The sequence below is a fragment of the Oncorhynchus mykiss genome, chromosome 8 (genome assembly GCF_057628025.1).
Source record: "Oncorhynchus mykiss isolate SJ-2025 chromosome 8, ASM5762802v1, whole genome shotgun sequence".
NCBI classification, from domain to species: Eukaryota; Metazoa; Chordata; class Actinopteri; order Salmoniformes; family Salmonidae; genus Oncorhynchus; species Oncorhynchus mykiss.
The window spans coordinates 88,368,083-88,394,062 of NC_143029.1; the positions used below are offsets into that span (position 1 = coordinate 88,368,083).

Consider the following 25,980-nt stretch of genomic DNA (forward strand, 5'->3'; position numbering starts at 1 on the left):
ATGTTAGGTTCTTGACCCTAAATGAGAAAAGGTCATTTAATAACCTCTCTGGGATGTGTGTGACGCTAGCGTCCCACCTGGCCAAAAGCCAGAGAAAATGCAGAGTGCCAAATTCAAATAAATTACTTTAAAAATCAAACTTTCATGAAATCACACATGTAAGACACCAAATTAAAGCTACATGTGTTGTAAAACCAGCCAACATGTCAGATTTCAAAAAGGCTTTTCGGCGAAAGCAAACGATGCTATTATCTGAGGATAGCACCTCCGTTAACAAAGAGAGAGAAGCATATTTCAACCCTGCAGGCGCGACACAAAACGCAGAAATAAAAATATAAATCATGTCTTACCTTTGACGAGCTTCTTCTGTTGGCACTCCAATATGTCCCATAAATATCACAAATGGTCCTTTTGTTCGATTAATTCCGTCGATATATCCAAAATGTCCATTTATTTGGCGAGTTTGATCCAGAAAAACACCGGTTCCAACTTGCGCAACGTGACAACAAAATATCTCAAAAGTTACCTGTGAACTTTGCCAAAACATTTCAAACTTCTTTTGAAAATACAACTTTAGGTAAATAATCAATAAAAATGTAAGATGGGATGATCTGTGTTCAATACAGGAAGACAACAAACTGATGCTACCTTTCTGGTCATGCACCTCTATCAAACAGTACACTTGAAGTGACCCTCGTTTTGAACAGGGCTACTTCTTCATTACACAAAGGAAAAACTTCAACCAATTTCTAAAGACTGGTGACATCCCCAATGAAAATTCATTGAAAAGAGAGTGACCTCAAAAAAAAATATTCGGAATGGTTTTTCCTCTGGGTTTCGCCTGCTACGTAAGTTCTGTTATACTCACAGACATGATTCAAACAGTTTTAGAAACTTCAGAGTGTTTTCTATCCAAATACTAATACTACATGTAATAACACAGGTAAATGTAATAACTTTTTGATTTGTAATAACTTGTCAGTAAACGTGATAAAATTTTGAACGGTAAACGTTTACCACTAAATGTAATATTTTATTACATTTAACCCAAAATGGATTGTGTGCATCTGGTAACCCAAATGGAACTTAACCGGTGGCTATTTCATTAACCGTTGAGTAACAACTTCACGAACCAATAATGTAATAATATACTAAAATAAATGATATTATGTACTACTCAGCTTAATTTGATGCACATGCCACCCACTGCCAATCACAAGTGGCTTCACATCAGTTCAAAGGATTGACGAGTGACTGATGTGACCGTCTGGGGAAGAAGCTCAATCAGATCGTGCAGCTGAAAGATGTCATTTCTGCCGGTGACAGGATTGGATGAAATATTCTGCAAGCATACCAACGATGGGATGAAGCCGATGAAAAGGAACTTAATGTCAAATGTCTGTTAGATGGAATTTTTGTCTCCTCACATTTCCGTCGACTAAAATGAAAAGTAATTTCTAATAGTTATCTTTTTTTTTTCCAGGACATCGTCGTCTCATTATCATCATAGTTTTAGTCAGGGAAAATAGGTTGTTGACGAGTGTTTTTGTCATAGTTATTGTTGACAAAATTTACAGTCCTTTGAATGTTCTAAAAAAAAAAAGTCCTGACATGGTCCTCTGTGACATCCAGGGAATTTACAGGAAATTAGACAAAGGCCCACCAGAGGACTTCCCTTGGGACCATAATGCAACGTTCTTAGAATGTTCTCAGAACGTCACCAAATGTTCTCAGGTAGCTGCAGTTCAATGTTCATCTCAATGAATGCATGTATGTATAAGCATGTATTATGTTGCTTTTGCTGTTTATAGTGGAATCGTAAATTATTTGTCGATATATTCTGTCTGTATATCAAATGTTTATTGTCTGTATTCACCATTTCACCAAGTCTAATTCGAGGTATTTGTAAACGTCCTTTGGGAATAAAGGATATTCTGACTCTGAATGTTATTGAACAATATAACATGTTTACAGTAGTTAATTAATGCTTCATATGCTTACAGTGCTTGGTCTTACCCCTTCCTAGTATAAGATTGTTTTACTCCGTACTACAAACAAATGTATAGCCTCAAATATATCCTCAAACATAGTTGACAGAGGGCCTCCTAAGTGGTGCGGTGGTCTAAGGCACTGTGTCACAGTGCTAGCTGTGCCACTAGAGTTTCTGGGTTGAAGTCCAGGCTCTTGTTGCAGCCAGCCGTAACCGGGAGACCCATGGGGCAGTGCACAATTGGCCCAGCGTCGTCCGGGTTAGGGGAGGGTTTGGCCCAGCGTCGTCCGGGTTAGGGGAGGGTTTGGCCCAGCGTCGTCCGGGTTAGGGGAGGGTTTGGCCCAGCGTCGTCCGGGTTAGGGGAGGGTTTGGCCCAGCGTCGTCCGGGTTAGGGGAGGGTTTGGCCGGCAGGGGTGTCCTTGTCCCATCGCACACTAGCGACTCCTGTGGCGGGCCGGGTGCAGTGCCCAGTGTTTCCTCTGACATATTGGGGCGGCTGGCTTCCGGGTTAAGTGGGCAATGTGTCAGGAAGCAGTGCGGCTTGGTTGGGTTGTGTTTCGGAGGACGCATGGCTCTCGACCTTCGCCTCTCCCGAGTCCATATGGGAGTTACAGCGATGAGACAAGACTGTAACTACCATTTGGATACCACGAAATTGGGGAGAAAACGGGGTAAAATAAAATAAAACAAATAAAAACACTGCGTTTACAGAGTCACCTTGGTTACACTCCAGCACCCATTTCACCTCCTTCCTGATACCTAACCAGATTGGTGTCTAACCTAGGTCTCCTGCCACAAGACTGTCTTACCCTGCTATGCTTAAGCGTAAGTATTAGAGCAGGGTGCTTACACCTACAGTGCCTTGCGAAAGTATTCGGCCCACTTGAACTTTGCGACCTTTTGCCACATTTCAGGCTTCAAACATAAAGATATAAAACTGTATTTTTTTGTGAAGAATCAACAACAAGTGGGACACAATCATGAAGTGGAACGACATTTATTGGATATTTCAAACTTTTTTAACAAATCAAAAACTGAAAAATTGGGCGTGCAAAATTATTCAGCCCCTTTACTTTCAGTGCAGCAAACTCTCTCCAGAAGTTCAGTGAGGATCTCTGAATGATCCAATGTTGACCTAAATGACTAATGATGATAAATACAATCCACCTGTGTGTAATCAAGTCTCCGTATAAATGCACCTGCACTGTGATAGTCTCAGAGGTCCGTTAAAAGCGCAGAGAGCATCATGAAGAACAAGGAACACATCAGGCAGGTCCGAGATACTGTTGTGAAGAAGTTTAAAGCCGGATTTGGATACAAAAAGATTTCCCAAGCTTTAAACATCCCAAGGAGCACTGTGCAAGCGATAATATTGAAATGGAAGGAGTATCAGACCACTGCAAATCTACCAAGACCTGGCCGTCCCTCTAAACTTTCAACTCATACAAGGAGAAGACTGATCAGAGATGCAGCCAAGAGGCCCGTGATCACTCTGGATGAACTGCAGAGATCTACAGCTGAGGTGGGAGACTCTGTCCATAGGACAACAATCAGTTGTATATTGCACAAATCTGGCCTTTATGGAAGAGTGGCAAGAAGAAAGCCATTTCTTAAAGATATCCATAAAAAGTGTTGTTTAAAGTTTGCCACAAGCCACCTGGGAGACACACCAAACATGTGGAAGAAGGTGCTCTGGTCAGATGAAACCAAAATTGAACTTTTTGGCAACAATGCAAAATGTTATGTTTGGCGTAAAAGCAACACAGCTCATCACCCTGAACACACCATCCCCACAGTCAAACATGGTGGTGGCAGCATCATGGTTTGGGCCTGCTTTTCTTCAGCAGGGACAGGGAAGATGGTTAAAATTGATGGGAAGATGGATGGAGCCAAATACAGGACCATTCTGGAAGAAAACCTGATGGAGTCTGCAAAAGACCTGAGACTGGGACGGAGATTTGTCTTCCAACAAGACAATGATCCAAAACATAAAGCAAAATCTACAATGGAATGGTTCAAAAATAAACATATCCAGGTGTTAGAATGGCCAAGTCAAAGTCCAGACCTGAATCCAATTGAGAATCTGTGGAAAGAACTGAAAACTGCTGTTCAGAAATGCTCTCTATCCAACCTCACTGAGCTCAAGCTGTTTTGCAAGAAGGAATGGGAAACAATTTCAGTCTCTCGATGTGCAAAACTGATAGAGACATACCCCAAGCGACTTACAGCTGTAATCGCAGCAAAAGGTGGCGCTACAAAGTATTAACTTAAGGGGGCTGAATAATTTTGCACGCCCAATTTTTCAGTTTTTGATTTGTTAAAAAAAGTTTGAAACATCCAATAAATGTCGTTCCACTTCATGATTGTGTCCCACTTGTTGTTGATTCTTCACAAAAAAATACAGTTTTATATCTTTATGTTTGAAGCCTGAAATGTGGCAAAAGGTCGCAAAGTTCAAGGGGGCCGAATACTTTCGCAAGGCACTGTACATCACTTTTCAGGAGCTATCCCCTACTGCCTTTCAGCAGGTCCTCCCTGCCCCCCTCGCCCAATCCAGCGGTCACTCCCCCTCACCCAAACCAGCGGCCCCTTCCTACCCCTTCGCTCTTTTTCAAAACCCTCATCGTTTGTCCCCACCCATAAAAGCTCAGTTGTCACCACGTTTGGCAGACTGATTGAAAATAAATTGGAAACTATTTTCAAAAATGACCAGGGACCCCAATATCACGATCTTCCTCCAGCCAAAAGACAAGCACTAACAGAACTCCAGGAGAATTAAGACATTGTCCTAAAACCTGCAGAGAAATGTGGGGGGTCAATAGTTGCAATGGATGTGAGCTATTTCCATTCTGAAATTGAAAAACATCTGAATCTGTCTGGTTACTTTGGACTTTTGCAAAGTGGCCCAATTGCCTCTATAAAATCAGAAATCAATAGCTTGTTACAACATGCGTCTTACCAAAACTGGATCATTAAGTGTGAACACAAGTTCCTAAAAAGGTTACCTATTCAGTCACCCCAGTCATTTATTCCCTTCTAAAAGTGCACGAGAACCCTACTCAGCCTCCATCCGTATTTATTATGATTGGCTAAGGATCAGTTACAGAGCCCCTCTCAGAATGTATTGATTTATTTCCTGAAATATGTGGTTTTTAAAACACACAGCTGCTTAAATGACTGTCAACTTGATTCAGATGTACTACTCGTTAAGCTAGACTTGGCCAGTCTGTACACCTGCATTCCCCATACTGAAGGCCTACAATCGATTGCCAAATTCTTAAAGTCACGTGACAACTCTGAATCCCCCAATGATTTTCTGTTGCAGCTCTTGAACATGGTATTTACAAATAACTATTTCATGTATGATGATAAAGTCTACCTATAAACCAAAAGGCCCAGGACTAGTCAAGGCCAGGACTAATCAAGCCCCAGGACTAGTCATGGCCCAGGACTAGTCATGGCCCAGGACTAGTCAAGGCCAGGACTAATCAAGCTCCAGGACTAGTCATGGCCCAGGACTAGTCATGGCCCAGGACTAGTCATGGCCCAGGACTAGTCAAGCCCCAGGACTAGTCAAGCCCCAGGACTAGTCAAGGCCCAGGACTAGTCAATGCCCAGGACTAGTCAAGCCCCAGGACTGGTCAAGCCCCAGGACTAGTCAAGGCCCAGGACTAGTCAAGCCCCAGGACTAGTCAAGGCCAGGACTAATCAAGCCCCAGGACTAGTCAAGGCCCAGGACTGGTCAAGCCCCAGGACTAGTCAAGGCCCAGGACTGGTCAAGGCCCAGGAATGGTCAAGCCCCAGGACTAGTCATGGCCCAGGACTAGTCAAGCCCCAGGACTAGTCAAGGCCCAGGACTAATCAAGCCCTAGGACTAGTCAAGGCCCAGGACTGGTCAAGCCCCAGGACTAGTCAAGGCCCAGGACTAGTCAAGGCCCAGGACTGGTCAAGCCCCAGGACTAGTCAAGCCCCAGGACTAGTCAAGCCCCAGGACTGGTAAAGGCCCAGGACTGGTCAAGCCCCAGGACTAGTCTAGCCCCAGGACTAGTCAAGCCCCAGGACTAGTCAAGGCCCAGAACTAGCCAAGGCCAAGTGCACTACTTTTGTGAAAAAAAATGTAATTAAATGCATTTGAATGTTTTATCAGCATCTGTAACTGGAGTCTGATATTAACAATCTGATAATCTGTTAATACTTATAATAACACTTGCTTGGTATGTTTTTCAGTTTCTTGAAATACAACTTATTTCTACAAATGGTCTATTAATACTCTTATCCAGAGCAACTTACAGTAGTGAGTCAGTTAGCAGATACTCTTATCCAGAGCAATTTACAGTAGTGAGTCAGTTAGCAGATACTCTTATCCAGAGCAATTTACAGTAGTGAGTCAGTTAGCAAATATTCTTATCCAGAGCAGTAGTGAGTCAGTTAGCAGATACTCTTATCCAGAGCAGTAGTGAGTCAGTTAGCAGATACTCTTCTCCAGAGCAGTAGTGAGTCAGTTAGCAGATACTCTTATCCAGAGCAGTAGTGAGTCAGTTAGCAGATACTCTTATCCAGAGCAGTAGTGAGTCAGTTAGCAGATACTCTTATCCAGAGCAGTAGTGAGTCAGTTAGCAGATACTCTTATCCAGAGCAGTAGTGAGTGCATTCATTGTCATACTGGTCCCCCCCATTGGAATCGAACCCACACATCATATTACATTTGATGCGTATATTTTGTGTCTTTGCCCATAACTTTAGACCTTTTGATATAATAGTTTGAGGACAGGGTTTTGTTCTGTCTGGATGCCATTAGAATGACAATCACATCACTTTTTTTTCTCCAAGATCGCATAGCAGTTCAGACGTCTTTTGTCCTCGTCTTGTCGTGTCCTGTATATATATATATTTACAACTTTTTTTCACATACATTTTATTTTTATTTTCCATCAACTCATCTTCTAAACACTCTCCTGCAACCAGCCTCACCAATTTATATTTATAAAAAAGTATTATTTACCTCAGATCTGCAATCCTTCAGGAAGCTAGCCAGAAACTCCAGGAGGCTGGCCAGAAACTAGCCAGAAGCTAGCCAGGAGCTAGCCCAGAAGCTAATCAGAAGCTAACCACGGTTTGTGGTCATCGGCTGTCCTTTAGTTCGAAATTCTATCGAAAATCTATCGCCAGTTTTGTACGGCGCAGCGCGGCTCGGGAAACGGAACATACCGGACCATTTTTTTTTTTTTTTTTTTTTTTTTTTTTTTTTTTTTTTTTTTTTTTTTTTTTTTTTTTTTTTTTTTTTTTTTTTTTCTCTCCATGTCCCTGAATTTCAACTGCTCTCTGGACGTTCATACCCGGATCTCACAGCTAGCTAGCTGCTATCCGTGTGACAGTCGGCTTTCGTCGATTCCGGAGCAAACATCGATTGTTCCGGTGCTAGCCAGCTCCGTCAATCACGCCTGAGTTCCATCATTCACTCCTGGGCTGCAGTCACCTATCCGGACCCGTTTCACTGCCTACGCGGAGCCCCACCGGGCCTTCACAACCGGACTGCCGACGTTATCTACCTGAAGGAGATCCGGCTGGCTCCTCTGTCGCGACGTTACCGGAACGCCCATCTGCGGCCCGCTAACCGTTAGCTGTCTTTCCGGCTGCTATCTGAATAGACAATCGGACAATTTATTTATTTGAATTATTATGTTTTCTTCTCGGGCCTCTATAACTATATCTATTGTTCTTATTTTTGTTGTTGTGTGATTTGGATTAATCCCCTCTACCACACGGAACCCCACTAATCTACTGACCGAACGCAAGAGGTGGCTAACAACAGACTCCATCCTATGCTAGCTTGCTACCGGTTGGCTTGGCTAGCTGTCTAAATCGCCGTGACCCTAAACCAACCTCTCCACTCACTGGACCCTTTTGATCACTCGACTAAGCATGCCTCTCCTTAATGTCAATATGTCTTGTCCATTGCTGTTCTGGTTAGTGTTTATTGGCTTATTTCACTGTAGAGCCTCTAGTCCTGCTCACTATACCTTATCCAACCTATTAGTTCCACCACCCACATATGCAATGACATCTCCTGGTTTCAATGATGTTTCTAGAGACAATATCTCTCTCTTCATCACTCAATACCTAGGTTTACCTCCACTGTATTCACATCCTACCTTACCTTTGTCTGTACATTATACCTTGATGCTATTTTATCGCCCCCAGAAACCTCCATTTACTCTCTGTTCCAGACGTTCTAGACGACCAATTCTTATTGCTTTCAGTCGCACCCTTATTCTACTCCTCCTATGTTCCTCTGGCGATGTAGAGGTGAATCCAGGCCCTGCAGTGCCTAGCTCCACTCCTATTCCCCAGGCGCTCTCTTTTGACGACTTCTGTAACCGTAATAGCCTTGGTTTCATGCATGTTAACATTAGAAGCCTCCTCCCTAAGTTTGTTCTTTTCACTGCTTTAGCACACTCTGCCAACCCGGATGTTCTAGCTGTGTCTGAATCCTGGCTTAGGAAGACCACCAAAAATTCAGACATTTTAATTCCAAACTACAACATTTTCAGACAAGATAGAACTGCCAAAGGGGGCGGTGTTGCAATTTACTGCAAAGATAGCCTGCAGAGTTCTGTCCTACTATCCAGGTCTGTACCCAAACAATTTGAACTTCTACTTTTAAAAATCCACCTTTCTAAAAACAAGTCTCTCACCGTTGCCGCCTGCTATAGACCACCCTCTGCCCCCAGCTGTGCTCTGGACACCATATGTGAACTGATTGCCCCCCATCTATCTTCAGAGCTCGTGCTGCTAGGCGACCTAAACTGGAACATGCTTAACACCCCAGCCATCCTACAATCTAAACTTGATGCCCTCAATCTCACACAAATTATCAATGAACCTACCAGGTACCTCCCCAAAGCCTTAAACACGGGCACCCTCATAGATATCATCCTAACCAACTTCCCCTCTAAATACACCTCTGCTGTCTTCAACCAAGATCTCAGCGATCACTGCCTCATTGCCTGCATCCGTAATGGGTCAGCGGTCAAACGACCTCCTCTCATCACTGTAAAACGCTCCCTGAAACACTTCAGCGAGCAGGCCTTTCTAATCGACCTGGCCGGGGTATCCTGGAAGGATATTGACCTCATCCCGTCAGTAGAGGATGCCTGGATATTTTTTAAAAATGCCTTCCTAACCATCTTAAATAAACATGCCCCATTCAAGAAATTTAGAACCAGGAACAGATATAGCCCTTGGTTCTCCCCAGACCTGACTGCCCTTAATCAACACAAAAACGTCCTATGGCGTTCTGCATTAGCATCGAACAGCCCCCGTGATATGCAGCTGTTCAGGGAAGCTAGAAACCATTATACACAGGCAGTTAGAAAAGCCAAGGCTAGCTTTTTCAAGCAGAAATTTGCTTCTTGCAACACTAACTCAAAAAAGTTCTGGGACACTGTAAAGTCCATGGAGAATAAGAACACCTCCTCCCAGCTGCCCACTGCACTGAAGATAGGAAACACTGTCACCACTGATAAATCCACCATAATTGAAAATTTCAATAAGCATTTTTCTACTGCTGGCCATGCTTTCCACCTGGCTACTCCTACCCCTGTCAACAGCACTGCACCCCCAACAGCAACTCGCCCAAGCCTTCCCCATTTCTCCTTCTCCCAAATCCATTCAGCTGATGTTCTGAAAGAGCTGCAAAATCTGGACCCCTACAAATCAGCCGGGCTAGACAATCTGGACCCTTTCTTTCTAAAATTATCTGCCGAAATTGTTGCCACCCCTATTACTAGCCTGTTCAACCTCTCTTTCGTGTCGTCTGAGATTCCCAAAGATTGGAAAGCAGCTGCGGTCATCCCCCTCTTCAAAGGGGGGGACACTCTTGACCCAAACTGCTACAGACCTATATCTATCCTACCATGCCTTTCTAAGGTCTTCGAAAGCCAAGTCAACAAACAGATTACCGACCATTTTGAATCTCACCATACCTTCTCTGCTATGCAATCTGGTTTCAGAGCTGGTCATGGGTGCACCTCAGCCACGCTCAAGGTCCTAAACGATATCTTAACCGCCATCGATAAGAAACATTACTGTGCAGCCGTATTCATTGATCTGGCCAAGGCTTTCGACTCTGTCAATCACCACATCCTCATCGGCAGACTCAACAGCCTTGGTTTCTCAAATGATTGCCTCGCCTGGTTCACCAACTACTTCTCTGATAGAGTTCAGTGTGTCAAATCTGAGGGTCTGTTGTCCGGACCTCTGGCAGTCTCTATGGGGGTGCCACAGGGTTCAATTCTTGGACCGACTCTCTTCTCTGTATACATCAATGAGGTCGCTCTTGCTGCTGGTGAGTCTCTGATCCACCTCTACGCAGACGACACCATTCTGTATACTTCCGGCCCTTCTTTGGACACTGTGTTAACAACCCTCCAGGCAAGCTTCAATGCCATACAACTCTCCTTCCGTGGCCTCCAACTGCTCTTAAATACAAGTAAAACTAAATGCATGCTCTTCAACCGATCACTACCTGCACCTACCCGCCTGTCCAACATCACTACTCTGGACGGCTCTGACTTAGAATACGTGGACAACTACAAATACTTAGGTGTCTGGTTAGACTGTAAACTCTCCTTCCAGACCCATATCAAACATCTCCAATCCAAAGTTAAATCTAGAATTGGCTTCCTATTTCGCAACAAAGCATCCTTCACTCATGCTGCCAAACATACCCTTGTAAAACTGACCATCCTACCAATCCTCGACTTTGGCGATGTAATTTACAAAATAGCCTCCAATACCCTACTCAACAAACTGGATGCAGTCTATCACAGTGCAATCCGTTTTGTCACCAAAGCCCCATACACTACCCACCATTGCGACCTGTACGCTCTCGTTGGCTGGCCCTCGCTTCATACTCGTCGCCAAACCCACTGGCTCCATGTCATCTACAAGACCCTGCTAGGTAAAGTCCCCCCTTATCTCAGCTCGCTGGTCACCATAGCATCTCCCACCTGTAGCACACGCTCCAGCAGGTATATCTCTCTAGTCACCCCCAAAACCAATTCTTTCTTTGGCCGCCTCTCTTTCCAGTTCTCTGCTGCCAATGACTGGAACGAACTACAAAAATCTCTGAAACTGGAAACTCTTATCTCCCTCACTAGCTTTAAGCACCAACTGTCAGAGCAGCTCACAGATTACTGCACCTGTACATAGCCCACATATAATTTAGCCCTATCAACTACCTCTTTCCCAACTGTATTTAATTTATTTATTTATTTTGCTCCTTTGCACCCCATTATTTTTATTTCTACTTTGCACATTCTTCCATTGCAAAACTACCATTCCAGTGTTTTACTTGCTATATTGTATTTACCTTGCCACCAAGGCCTTTTTTTGCCTTTACCTCCCTTCTCACCTCATTTGCTCACATTGTATATAGACTTGTTTATACTTTATTATTGACTGTATGTTTGTTTTACTCCATGTGTAACTCTGTGTTGTTGTATCTGTCGAACTGCTTTGCTTTATCTTGGCCAGGTCGCAATTGTAAATGAGAACTTGTTCTCAACTTGCCTACCTGGTTAAATAAAGGTAAAATAAATAAATAAATAAAACATAGAAAGACGGACGAGGCAACAACTCTTACGATTCCAACTATTGATAAATGTTAATTATAAAACGACTTTTCTTTTTGCCAAAGCTGAGATGATGAATGCAGATGGCGGTCTGCTAATACTAGTAAGGGCCGTTGTACTACTTTGGGTAAAATATATATTTACAGTTTAATTCAGATATTTTTTTCAGGGAGTGCTGCACCCTACTTCCCATGTCTATTAATAATAACACCTCTGTGAAATCATTCATAAACGCTTCGCCATTGTTCCAGTATCATTAATCATAACCTTTATACGCATAGAGATAGATAGAAGACTCTTTATATCGGCGCCGTTATAGTGTCTGTGACAGCATGGGCAGTTCCTTTGAGGCTGCAACCCATAGGGAACCCCCCCCTCCCCCCCCCCCCACCCAGTTGAACGGTCCTCAATGGTTCTGCCCATGCTAAAATTGCCTTTTTGTTCACTTCGATGCCCATACCACATTCTCTATGCTCATACCACATTAAATGGAATCTTCAAAACAAAAAATGTCCTGTTTTCATTACAGTGATTTGTATAGTAAAACTATCTGGTTGGATGGAGCTGGATGGTTGCTGGTGTTACTGACTGGGGTTAGTTCTGCGCGGCACAATACTTTAATCATCTCTGCCGAGCTGAAGCCACGGTGACTGCTTGTGGAACTAATGCCAGTCTTCGTGTTTCAAGGCAAGGTTACTCAACATGTTAAAATGACAACAATTGCCCTTTGTGCCCAATGCAGATTTGTAATCGTTGAATTACTTTGAGCGTTTGCTTGAACCTGCCTGGAGTGCCAGAATGATGGGTTTTGTACTTTTGGGACTATTCCAATAAAGACAAGGGAAATAACACATAAAGACATTGATTTGCTTTAATACGGTTGAAGTTGTTGTTATTCATCAAAAAAGTTGCTACTGACATGATAACGTAATAACCACGAGATAATAATAACTTGATTAATAATAATGATCAAATAAAGTGTGTGTGTGTGTGTGTGTGTGTGTGTGTGTGTGTGTGTGTGTATGACTGTACATGTGTGTACATTTCAATGTGTGCTTGTGGGTGTCTCTATGTATGAGTACCCCTGTATGATTTGCATTAGTTTGTTTGTGCTGTGATTGGCAGTGGGTGGTGGGTGGTATGTTATTTTGCTAAGTTATTACATTATTGGTTGAAAGTATTACATTATTATATTATAAAAGTTGTTTACTCACCAGTTAATGTAATAACCACTGCTTCATGTATTAATTTATTACATTTAGCTGAAGAAGTTATTACGTTTACCATTCAAAATAGTATTATTTTACCGGGTATAATACATAAAACAATAGAAAAGTTATTGCGTGTAGAAAAATAGTAGTGTTTTAATTATAAATAATAATAAATATATAAATAAAACAATAGAAAAGTTATTGTGTATAGAAAAGTTATTACATTTACCAGTGTTATGACATTTACTGTTGTTACAGGGCACTCAACATGTACTTCACTGACACAAATGACTGATGATTGGTTTAAATAATTTTATGATAAGAAGATAGTGGGAGCTGTACTTGTCAGATTTAAGTGCAACCTTTGATGTTGTTGACCATAACCAGTTGTTGAAAAAACATATGTGTTACGGCTTTTCAACCTCTGCCATATCGTGGATACAGGGCTACCTAATAGAACACAGAAGGTTTTCTTTAATGAAAACTTCTCTAATGTTAAACATGTAAACCACTTTTATGCTTGCTTCGAGGCAAGCAACACTGAAGCACGCACAAGAGCAGCAGCTTTTCTGGATGACTGTGTGATAACGCTCTCGGTGGCCGATGTAAACAAAACCTTTAAACAGGTCAATATTCACAAAGCCGCTGGGCCAGACGGACTACCAGGATGTGTCCTCAAAACATTTTCAACCTCTCCCTGACTGAGTCTGTAATACCTAAAAGCAGACCACCATAGTCCCTGTGCCAAAGGAAGCGAAGGTAACCTGCCTAAATTATTACCGCCCCATGGCACTAACGTTGGTAGCTATGAAGTGCTTTGAAAGGCTGGTATTGGCTCACATCAATAGCATCCTCCCGGATACCCTAGACCCACTCCAATTGGCATACCGCCCCAACAGATCCACAGATGACGCAATCTCAATCGCACTCCACACTGCCCTTTCTCACCTGGACAGAAGGAACACCCATGTGAGAATGTCCTTCATCAACTACAGCTCAGCATTCAACACCATAGTGCCCACAAAGCGCATCACTAAGCTAAGGACTCTGGGACTAAACATCTCCATCTGCAACTGGATCCTGGACTTCCGGACGGGCCACCCCCAGGTGGTTAGGGTAGGCAACAACACGTCTGCCACGCTGATCCTTAACACTGGGGCTCCTCATGGTGTGTACTTAGTCCCCTTCTGTATTCCCTGTTCACCCACGACTACATGGCCAAACACGACTCCAACACCATCATTAAGTTTGCTGACGACACAACAGTGGTAGTCCTGATCACCGAAAATGATAAGACCGCCTATAGGGAGGAGGTCAGAGAACTGGCAGTGTGGTGCCAGGACAACAACCTCTCCCTCAATTTGAGCAAGACAAATGTGCTGATCATGGACTACAGGAAAAGGCGGGCCGAACAAGCCCCCATTAACCCCAAAGGGCTGTAGTGGAGCGGGGCGAGAGTTTCAAGTTCCTTGGTGTCCACATCATCAACAAACGATCATGGTCCAAACATACCAAGACAGACGGGAAGGTTCTACAGCTGCACCATCGAGAGCATCCTGATCGGTTGCATCATCGCCTGGTATGGCAGCTGCTCTGCATCTGACCGTAAGGTCAGGGGCCAAGCTTCCTGCCTTCCAGGACCTATATAATTGGCCGTGTCAGAGGAAAGCCCATAAAATTGCCAGAGACTCCAGTCACCCAAGTTATAGTGTTTTCTCTGCTACCGCACAGCAAGCAGTACCGGAGCGCCAAGTCTAGGACCAAAAGGCTCCTCAACCCCAAGCCCCAAGCCATTAGACTGCTGAACAATTCATAAAAATCACCACTGGTCAACATACATTCACCTAGCCCCCCCCCCCCCCCCTCCTGTACAGTGCTACTACTCGCTGTTTGTTTTTTACCTATACATAGTCACTTCGCCCCCACCTACATGTACAGATTAGCCTGTACTAGCCTGTACCCCTGCACACTGACTCGGTACTGGTGCTCCCTGTATGTAGCCTCGTTCTTGTTGTTCTAATTTTGTTACTTTGTTTTATTACTTTTTATTTTCTCTTACTTGGAAAATATTTTCTTAATCTTAAACTGTACTGTTGGTTTAGGGCTTGTAAGTAAGCATTTCACAGTAAAGTCTACACTTGTTGTATTGGGCGCATGTGGAAAGTTTGATCTGATATAAAGTGTGGTGTACCGCAGGGCAGATTTCTAGGCCCTCTACTGTTTTCTATTTTTAACCAATGATGTGTCAGCAACCACAGCTAGTGAAATCACTGTAACTCTGTTTTGGGTTGCAGTCAGTTTTAGAATGAGTGGCCAGTAAAAAGGTAGTCCTGAACATCTCTAAAACATTCCGTAAGTTCAAGACCTCAACCGTACCGGATCATGAATAATGTGGCTAAATTTCTTTGTTAACTGTCATGGTCAAACATATTGACTCAGTGGTTGTAAAGATTGGGGAGAGGACTGTCTGTGATAAAGGGATGCTCTGCTTTTTGGACACCACACTCCACAAAGCATGTCCTGCAGGCTTTAGTTTTTTCTTATCTTGATTATTGCCCTGTCAAATGGTAAGGTGCTGCAAAGTAGGATCTAGACAAACTGCAGCTGGCCCAGAACAGAACGGCACGTCTTGCTCTTCATTGTAATCAAAGGGCTGATATAAATACATCCCAGTCTATTATGGCTAGACTGACTGCATTCCTTTTTTTATATAAGAAACATTAATGTGTTGAAAATTCCAAATTGTTTGCATAGTCAACTTACACACAGCTCTGACACACACACTTACCCCAGCAGACATGCCACCAGGGGTCTTTTCACAGTCTCCAAACAAATTCAAGAATGTGTACATTATTATATAGAGCCCTTACCGCATGGATCTCTCTTTCTTCTCATACTGCTCAAGTGAACAGCAAACCTGGTTTAAAAAATGACTCTCCCCTATCTGGACCTAGATATTTGGTGTGTACTGATATATAGGCTATGTGTGACATTTATGTAGTTCTGTCCTTGAGCTGTTCTTGTCTATTTAATGTTCTGTATTATGTCATGTTTCATGTTTTTGTGTGGACCCTGGGAAGAGTAGCTGCTGCTTTCACAACAGCTAATGGGAATCCTAATAAAATACCAAACACATAGAAACAAGCCAATAGAAAGCCGAAGTCAGGTCAGATTTATGACCTTCTCTTTTGGATTGGCGAGGGCTAGCTCTCATCTGAGGCATAGTTACTGGGCATGTGTGGGCAAACAAGAATTCGATGCCTTCTAGGCCTAACTTCCACGATGAAAATTCAATGTATACAATGGAAAACTACGAACACAGTACTAACGTTTAACACAACAGTACAACGGTATCAGATAAAATACACTGCTAACAGGAAGGGCGATTGACCAGAACAAACTTAAGCCGAGCACTTAAACATCAGAGAGGAATAGATGCACAAACGACAGTGTAAGAATTTGCAGGAAGCTAGCTAGCAACACCACCGCAAACGTATCTTACAATGTCTCAACCTAACCTGATTACATATCGTCAGAGTCTGTGTATGCAACCGGATCCAGAGCGGAGCAGAGTGGACCAGAGCAGAGTGGACCAGAGCAGAGTGGACCAGAGCAGAGTGGACCAGAGCAGAGGCAGACCAGAGCAGAGGCAGACCAGAGCAGAGTGGACCAGAGCAGAGTGGACCAGAGCAGAGTGGACCAGAGCAGAGTGGACCAGAGCAGAGTGGACCAGAGCAGAGGCGACCAGAGCGGAGTGGACCAGAGCAGAGTGGACCAGAGCAGAGTGGACCAGAGCAGAGTGGACCAGAGCAGAGTGGACCAGATCAGAGTGGACCAGAGCAGAGGCAGACCAAAGCGGAGGGGTGAGGTAGATATTTGTCATCATGGTGAAGTCATGCAGGTGACAAGGTGACTAGTCTCTCCATGCAGTAATCAATACTACCACTCTCCGCTGTCACTTTCATCCCTCCCTTCACTCTTTCCTTCATCACTACAGCCACTTATCCCCTTGTCATTTCAATTAGTCTGGAACTCTAAGCAGTGATGTCACTCAAGAGGTCAAGAAGGCTAAAGCTGTTAAGAATCTGACCGTAAATCAAAGACCGGTCTGCAATGAAGACGCCAAGATTCGACATGTGATGTGAAGGTACATTTTGTTTTTATACTCAGACACGGACAATTACTTTTAAATGTAGAAAGAATGTTTGTGTGTGTGGGAGGGGGTGAAAATTTAGCATTGAAAAAAAAAGTGCAAGTTTAATTTTGAGTCACAAGTCAAGAATCACAAGTCAAGAGTCACAGGTCAAGAATCACGAGTCAAGAGTCACGAGTCACGAGTCACGAGTCACGAGTCACGAGTCAAGAGTCACGAGTCACGAGTCACGAGTCACGAGTCAAGAGTCAAGAGTCACAAGTCAAGAGTCACAAGTCAAGAGTCACAAGTCAAGAGTCACAAGTCAAGAGTCACAAGTCAAGAGTCACAAGTCAAGAGTCACAAGTCAAGAGTCCACTATAATGACACAGCAAATGTGTTTGATGGATCCATTTTTTTTTTATGTCTTTCAAGGGGAAAGTAATCTGAAAGTAAATGAAAGTAATCAGATTACATTACTGAATTTAGGGTAATCCATAAACTACGTTACTGATTACAACTTTGGTCGGGTAACTAGTAACTGTAATGGATTACATTTAGAAGATAATCAATCAACCCAAAAGCCACGGCCCCCTCAACTTCTACTCAATTCACCTCTCATGGTTTTACTGTCTCAACACTGCCCCCGTGTGACAAGGAACTGAATTGGCAGGATTGTTTTCCAAAACAGAAAGCTGCTGTGAGTAGTTGACACTTGCCAACGTCTAGTGTATGGTCCAGCTACATACTCTAATGCCTAGGCTCTAGCTCAGGGTGCTAATACAGTCTTGTTGCATGCAGGAGACCTTAGTTAAAACCCAGTCAGTCGGGGGGCTGAGGTTTTTGGCTGACCTGCTAGATATGCAAAGTGACAGGCAGGTCCTCATCGGTCACTGTGGCAGGACCAGTACTGTGTAAAATATGAAGCGGGGGACGACCCCTGACCTGTGTATGTGTGTGTGTGTGACCTGCTGCAGTGACAAGTCACCAGGTAATCTGAAAGTAACGGCCTGTTTCTGCTAGTTGTGACAGAACTATGGAGAGACAGGGTAAATTATTTAACAGGTGCAATATGTTATGTTGAGCCAGCCAGGCAGGACAGTCGGTCGGTCAGTCTGTCGTTTGGTAGGTCCGTCTCTCTCTCTCTCTCTCTCTCTCTCTCTCTGTGTCTCTCTCTCTCTCTTTCTCTCTCTCTCTCTCTCTCATTCTTTCTCTCTCCATCTTAAAATAAACACGTAGCTATCACAGATATGTCTTGTAGTCCTTCTATGACATACAAAGGACATAAAAACAACTATGAAACAAAAAAACCAAACACAATTCAAGTGCAGTCTGGTTTGCTTTTGCTTCCCCCCCCCCCCCCCCCCCAAGTGTTTTAGAGTTTGTCTCTCAGGGTCGGGGTTGCCATGACAACAGAGAGCAGGAAGAGAGAGCGTGGAATGTTCCGACAGGCAGGCAGGTGTCACCTCTAGCTGCCTCACCTCTCCTCTCCTCTCATTGTGTCTGGCTGGCACTCTGGCGACACATCCCAGACCCCAGGGCCTCTGATGGACCACTCAGTGGGTGGGCTCAGATGAGGGAGGGAGGGAGGGAGGGAGGGAGGGAGGGAGAGTGTGAGGGAGAGAGGGGAAGTAAGGGAGAGAGGGAGGGTGAGAGACAGGTGGGCAGAGGGGAGGGAGGGAGGGAGGGAGGGAGGGAGGGAGGGAGGGAGGGAGGGAGGGAGTAGGTGGGCAGAGAGGAGGGAGGGAGGGAGACAGTAGGTGGGCAGAGAGGAGGGAGGAAGACAGGGTGGACTGGCTTTCCCCCTGGGCCCCCTCCAATGTCCTAATGGCGGATGCCAACACGGCACTCAGGTGAAACGGACGTTGCCTCTCTCTTTGATGGCAAAGAGCTGTCCCCTGTGCATCACAGAGGTTAGCTCAGGGCACTCTGAGGACCCTGTCTGTGTGTCTGTCAGACACCTGCTGTGGCTGTGGATCACCTCTACAGAGTGGAACTGTATTCCAGACCTGGGTGTGTCGAAGTAGAAGCTAGCCACTTTTCTTCATCTTAACACTGTAGGTAATGTATATTACATACTGTAGGTAACATATATAACAGCCTCTTAATTTGATGTATTGAATAAGTAAATTGGTGGAACTGTATAGCAAGTGTCTTTAGCAACAAACAAAAAAAACAATAAAAAAAAAACTAAAAAAAACACGAGAGACTTCTAACTGTATAGCCTCCATTCCTCACTGTTCACACGTCGACTGATTTACACTTGAAAACATTTCGGTCAAGCCTGCAGTGAGACGAGTGGACAGGGTTATGTTGCATCATGTCCCAGATAATGCCATATTCCCTATACAATGCACTACCTTTGGCCAGAGCCCTATTGGTCCTAGTCAAAAGTAATGAACTACGTAGAGAATAGGGTGTCGTTTTGGGACGTAGCCCCAATAGTGGACACTGAGGATTGAGTGGTGATACAGTACTACAGTACTACAGTACTACATACACACACTTTACTACGGTACTACAGTACTACACTACACACACTACTACAGTACTACAGTACTAAACTACACACATTACTACAGTTCTACAGTACTAAACTACACACATTACTACAGTAATACAGTCCTACACTACACACATTACTACAGTACTACAGTACACACATTGCTACAGTACTGCAGTACTACACTACTACAGTACTACAGTACTACACTACACACATTGCTACAGTACTGCAGTACTACACTACTACAGTACTACACTACACACATTGCTACAGTACTGCAGTACTACACTACTACAGTACTACAGTACTACACTACTACACTACTACACTACTACAGTACTACAGTACTACACTACTACACTACTACAGTACTACAGTACTACACTACTACAGTACTACACTACACACATTGCTACAGTACTGCAGTACTACACTACTACAGTACTACAGTACTACACTACACACATTGCTACAGTACTGCAGTACTACACTACTACAGTACTACACTACACACATGACTACAGTACTACAGTACTACAGTACACACATTACTACAGTACTACAGTACACACATTACTACAGTACTACAGTGCTACAGTACTGCAGTACTACACTACTACAGTACTACAGTACTACACTACACACATTGCTACAGTACTGCAGTACTACACTACTACAGTACTACACTACACACATGACTACAGTACTACAGTACTACAGTACACACATGACTACAGTACTACAGTACTACACTACACACATGACTACAGTACTACAGTACTACAGTACACACATGACTACAGTACTACAGTACTACACTACACACATGACTACAGTACTACACTACACACATTGCTACAGTACTGCAGTACTACACTACTACAGTACTACAGTACTACACTACACACATGACTACAGTACTACAGTACGTGGTGAGAATTCATTAAGGCATGTTAGCCTGTTGTAACGGCAGATTTCCTCCTCTTCGTCTGAAGAGGAGTAAGGATCGGACCAAGATGCGGCCTGGTAAGTGTTCATTACTGTTACGGATACAGGTATCATGTGTTCTTTTCTCTCCTTCTCTCCTTCTCCCCCTCACAGGTGAAAATCATCACTCCCCAATCAGTCACCAATCCAATCATCAATCAGAAGACACACCTCCTCCTGTTTCCTACCCAATCACAGTTCCTTTCCCTTGGTTTAAAAACCCTGTCAGTTGTTTGCTCTAGAGCTCAATCTCTCTGTAAATGCCCTATGTCTGTAGATGGCGCTGTTTCACCCTCGCCCATATGTCTCTATCTCTCTTTATGTGTTGAGCTATCTTTTGTTTGATGGTGTTTGTTGCTGGTGGGAAAGGTGGGAACCAAGACAAGTCGCCCACGGGCGTACACTACCCGTAGGTAGCTTTGTTAAAAAACACTAGTTAGAACTGGGCGGACCACCCACTGTATTTTTGGTTAGTTAGTTAGCTGTTGTTAAAGTAGGCTAGTCTAGTTTAGGGGTGTTTTTGAATACTTCTTGTTTCTTTCCTTGGGTCCAGCTCAGCCCCTTTTACCCCCTCCAGTACCGTGTGTTTATTAATAAACCCTGAGTTTGACGGTAGATTTCAGTTGTCGTGGATATTTCGTTCTCACCGTTACTTTGTCACTATTACTCTTTGCATGAGTTATGTTACGGATCTCAATACCATCCCCCCCTAGACAGGCCAAAAGGGATTCGTAACAATTACGATTTTAATAAGAAAAACACTGAACACTATGAAATACCAAAACAATAAACGAATACGTGAAATAACCAAACCGAAACAGTACCGTGTGGCGACAAACACTCACACGGAAACAAACACCCACAAACCAACAGTGAAACCCAGGCTACCTAAGTATGATTCTCAATCAGAGACAACTAACGACACCTGCCTCTGATTGAGAACCATACTAGGCCGAAACAGAAACCAAACATAGAAACACAAACATAGACTGCCTACCACAACTCACGCCCTGACCATACTAAATAATGACAAAACAAAGGAAATAAAGGTCACGCCGGACAGGCGGGAGACTCTGGGCAGCGCCGGACAGGCGGGAGACTCCGGGCAGCGCCGGACAGGCGGGAGACTCCGGGCAGCGCCGGAGTGAAGGACGATTCTGGCATCGCCTGGCTGACTGACGGCTCTGGCAGCTCCTGGCTGGCTGGCGGCTCTGGCAGCTCCTGGCTGGCTGGAGGCTCTGGCAGCTCCTGGCTGGCTGGAGGCTCTGGCAGCTCCTGGCTGACTGATGGCTCTGGCAGGTCCTGGCTGACTGACGGCTCTGGCAGCACCTGGCTGACTGATGGCTCAGGACAGACTGGCGGCTCTAGCAGCTCCGTACAGACGGGAGACTCTAGCAGCTCAGGACAGATGGGAGACTCTAGCAGCTCAGGACAGACGGGAGAATCTGGCAGCTCTGGACAGACGGGAGACTGGCAGCTCTGGACAGACGGGAGACTCTGGCAGCTCAGGACAGACGAGAGACTCTGGCAGCTCAGGACAGATGGGAGGCTCTGGCAGCGCTGAAGAGGAGGAAGGCTCTGTAGGCAGAAAACGGAGAGAGGGGTGCTGCCACCGGAGGGCTGGTGCCACGGACCGTACAGGCTCACTGGAGCACTTGAGCACCGAGCCTGCCCAACCTTACCTGGTTGAATGCTCCCTGTAGCCGGGCTGTGCTGGCGAACCGGGGACACCATGCGTAAGGCTGGTGCCATGTATGCCGGCCCAAGGAGACACACTGGAGACCAGATGCGTAAAGCCGGCTTCATGGCACCTGGCTCGATGCCCACTCTAGCCCAGCCGATAGGAGGAGTTGGAATGTACTGGGGAAACTGTGCGCTCCATCTCATAACATGGTGCCTGCCCGGTCCCTCTCTCTCTCCGGTAAGCACAGGAAGTTGGCGCAGGTCTCCTACCTGGCTTCACCACACTCCCTGTGTGCCCTCTCCCAATAAATTTTTGGGGCAGACTCGTGGGCTTCCAACCGCGCCGCCGTGCTGCCTCCTCATACCAGCGCCTCTCTGCCTTCGCTGCCTCCAGCTCTGCTTTGGGGCGGCGATATTTTACTAAATAAAGACAAAACAAAGGAAATAAAGGTCAGAACGTGACACCCGTCTCCTGGACGAGTCGCGTTTGGTGTATTGAGGGGTGTGGGGAGTCAATCAAGCTCTTTCTGTGCTCTCCGCAGGGTAAAACAAAAACAAAAAAGTACAAAAATAGAGTCACTGGAAAGTCTCCAGAAGTATTCAGTACTGTCTTTATATACAGATAGTACTGTTCAGAGTTAAAGGCAACAAGGGAAATGATCGTACTTGGCCTATTCATTTGACTGTGTATTTCAATTAGTATAATTAGAGGAAAAATTGTGTTGAGGTACGCCGTCTTGTGACATGCCTCTCTCAAGCACCATTGCTTTGTTAGCTTGTTAGCGCTATGCTAATAACTGGATGTTATTGTGAACATCCATTAGCCCTTAGAAGTGTCAAACGAAGTGTAGAAAATGCCTTAAATACTTTACTCCGTCTCAAATCATGAAGTTAAGCATTGCTTCTCTTTGAATCACCAAGCATATTAAAGCACATCAGCTTAACTAGATTGAGCGTTGACGACTCAACCCTTCACATAACAGCTAAAACCAAAACAGAACAGAACAGTTACATTTTATTGTTTGTTTGTTTGTTTGAACTTTGATTGTTTGTTTATAGCTTGGAGTCGTCGTGTATGGCCACCACGGGATCCTCGTCGGTGTTGCTGATTTTGAAGTGGACCCGTCCATCGCCCCCGACGTTGATGGATCTACCACATGCAGCACGCTCCATCCTTCTGGACGGAATGCCTGTCCTCCATCCCTGTCCACAACGCCGCAAAACTGAAACCGACTGGAATGTATTCCAGACATGGATGGATGTTGAATACTGACCCGTATCACGGGTGACCTGGCTGGAAACACAGGAAGTAGAGAGGTAAGAGTGGAGTTTCTGGATTCAATCAATTAACCACTCAGTCAATCAATCAATCAGCCAACCAATCAACCAACCTGTCAACCTGTCAACCAACCAATCAACCAAGTTTAGTATAGTCCTTACCAGTCGTCATTGTTGATACCGTGGTTGCAGTGCATTCGACCTGATTGTTGCCATTATCCCTCAAGTTGGAACGGGGGTTGTCCGTTCACCACGTTATGGAAGGTAGCCATCTTCCTAGACAGACGACAAAGAAGGAATGAATTGTTCGTCTACAAAAAAGCTTCCACAGTAGCTACGGTCAGTGGAATGAACAGTGAATTCAATTTGTTTTATTTAAATTAGTCTGTGATATATGTATAATCAGTTGTACTATGGCAGCCCAATTCTGACCTTTTTCCTCTAATTGGTCTTTTGACCGATCAGATCAGCTCTTTTGCCAATAATTTGGAAAATTATCAGAATTGGACTGCCTGTATCTTTCTTAAAGGGGAATTTAACCCTAGGGGACCCTGGGTTTGTATAACCGCTATCGGGAAACCGGGACCAGGACAATTGATTCAAGAAATCTTTTCAATCGGTTGGTGTTGTTGTTACTCTACTGTGTTAAAGGGGAATTTCACCATGAGGGAATTTGGGTTTGTTTTCATCATGGTCCTAGAGATTTCTTGGCCAGTAAGATGTGTCTCACACATAATTGGGCACGAAGAGCTTTGCACGCTGAATGCAACAGACTATGACGACTTCACATGACTCCAACACCATCTCTAAGTTTGCCGATGACAAGACGGGGATAGGAGGGATCACCAATGACCATGAGACACCCTATAGGGAGGAGGTCAGAGATCTGGCGGTGTGGTGCCAGGACAACAACCTCTCCCTCAGTGTCAGTAAGACCAAGGAGCTGATTGTAGACTACAGAAAAACGAAGGACCGAGCACGCCCCCATTCACATCGGCGGAGCTGTAGTGGAGTGGGTCGAGAGCTTCAAGTTCCTTGATCACTAAGGATCTATCCAGGTCTAAACACACCAACACAGTTGTGAAAATGGTACGACGACTTCTCTTCCCTCTCAGGAGGCTGAACAGATTAAAAAAATAGTAGGTTTGGGTGGTATACTATATATACCAGGTGAAGGGAGTTTTGGGCGGAGCAGTTGTCGTACCAGGTGGTGATACAGCCCGACAGGATGCTCTCGATTGTGATGTGTACGCCGAGGAACTTAAAACTTTCCACCTTCTCCTCTACTGTCCCGTCGATGTGGATGTTACTCCCTCTGCTGTTTCCTGAAGTTCACGATCAGCTCCATCGTTCTGTTGCCGTTGAGGGAGAGATTAATTTCCTGGCACCACACTCCCAGAGCCCTCACCTCCTCCATGTAGGCTGTCTCGTCATTGTTGGTAATCAGGCCTACTACTGTTGTGTCGTACTGTTGTGGCCACACAGTCGTGGGTGAATAGAGAGTACAGGAGGGTGCTGAACACGCACCCTTGTGGGACCCCTATGTTGAGGATCAGCAAAGTGGAGGTGTTGTTTCCTACCCAGGTTATGGACCTGGGTCCTGATGCTAGCCCCTTGAATCTCTCAATCAATCAGAGACGATTACTGCTGACAGGCAGCACTGCTGCGAAAAAGGCGGGGTGGGGTGGGAAGCATGGTTTCCGGTTGGGGAGGGAGGATGAGGGTGGGTGGATAGGGACTGGGGCCTGGGGGGAGTGCTGAGTTATCTAAGTATGTATTTTTATTTATTTTAAATGTACCTGTAACCACCCTGTGGAAAATAAATATGTCAAATCTGAATAAATAGTTGGTCACAATTTTTTTTTTAAATTAAATTAATCAAAATGACAATTGAACAGGTAAATGGGTATGCTTAGATAACCATGCAAAAAAATGTTGATTTTTTATATATATATATATTTATTTATGCATAGTGATTATGGCTCTAGATTGCAGGAATAAGCGGTTTCAGGTGTTTGAAAAATGCAAAAATCTCAGAATTCCCCCTGGCCATCCCCCCTGCACCCTCACATACTTTGTAACCCCCCTCCACCCCCTAAAACAATGGGTGCATGATGCCCCTGAATGTGTTTATTAGACTGTTAAAAGACTGTTTGTGTGTTAACTGAGAAATGATTGGCATTGTAGAAAAATGTAGAAAAGTAATTTCTTGCTGAACATGAGCAGAATCCTTTTCACCAGAGATTTCCACAGAACACTATCGCCCTCAATGGATGGAAAAGGGTACTGCAACCACTCAGTGTGACAATAGACTGACTCTACCAGATGATTCTGAATGAGGCCAGACTGAATGTCTGTTTTGTAGTAGAGGGCGGAGTGGATGACAATCTCTCTATTGGACCATGTAATAATACTCATTCTTTCGAAGAGATTGTGTGTCTGTCCTAATGCACTGTTTCTCGTTACTAGTCAGCCTCATGTGCCTGTCTCTGCATTCCCCTTTGAAGAGTCTCCACTCCTCCCTGTCTCTGTAGTCCCCTTAAAAGAGTCTCCACTCC

General features: G+C 44.5%; 1 long non-coding RNA gene across 3 annotated transcripts; it reads left to right on the forward strand.

Moving 5' to 3' along the window:
- The first annotated feature begins 16,336 nt into the window (after positions 1-16,336).
- LOC149982179 (uncharacterized) lies at positions 16,337-25,265 on the forward strand. Of its 3 annotated transcripts, none has more exons than XR_016482706.1 (3): positions 16,337-16,704; positions 16,862-16,983; positions 20,576-21,083. It is a non-coding gene; the product is annotated as an uncharacterized LOC149982179 (long non-coding RNA). The 3 variants fall into 3 exon arrangements; XR_016482705.1 differs by lacking the exon at positions 20,576-21,083 and adding an exon at positions 23,204-25,265 and having other exon boundaries at positions 16,588-16,704; XR_016482707.1 differs by lacking the exon at positions 20,576-21,083 and adding an exon at positions 23,204-25,265 and having other exon boundaries at positions 16,606-16,699.
- The last annotated feature ends 715 nt before the right edge of the window (positions 25,266-25,980 follow it).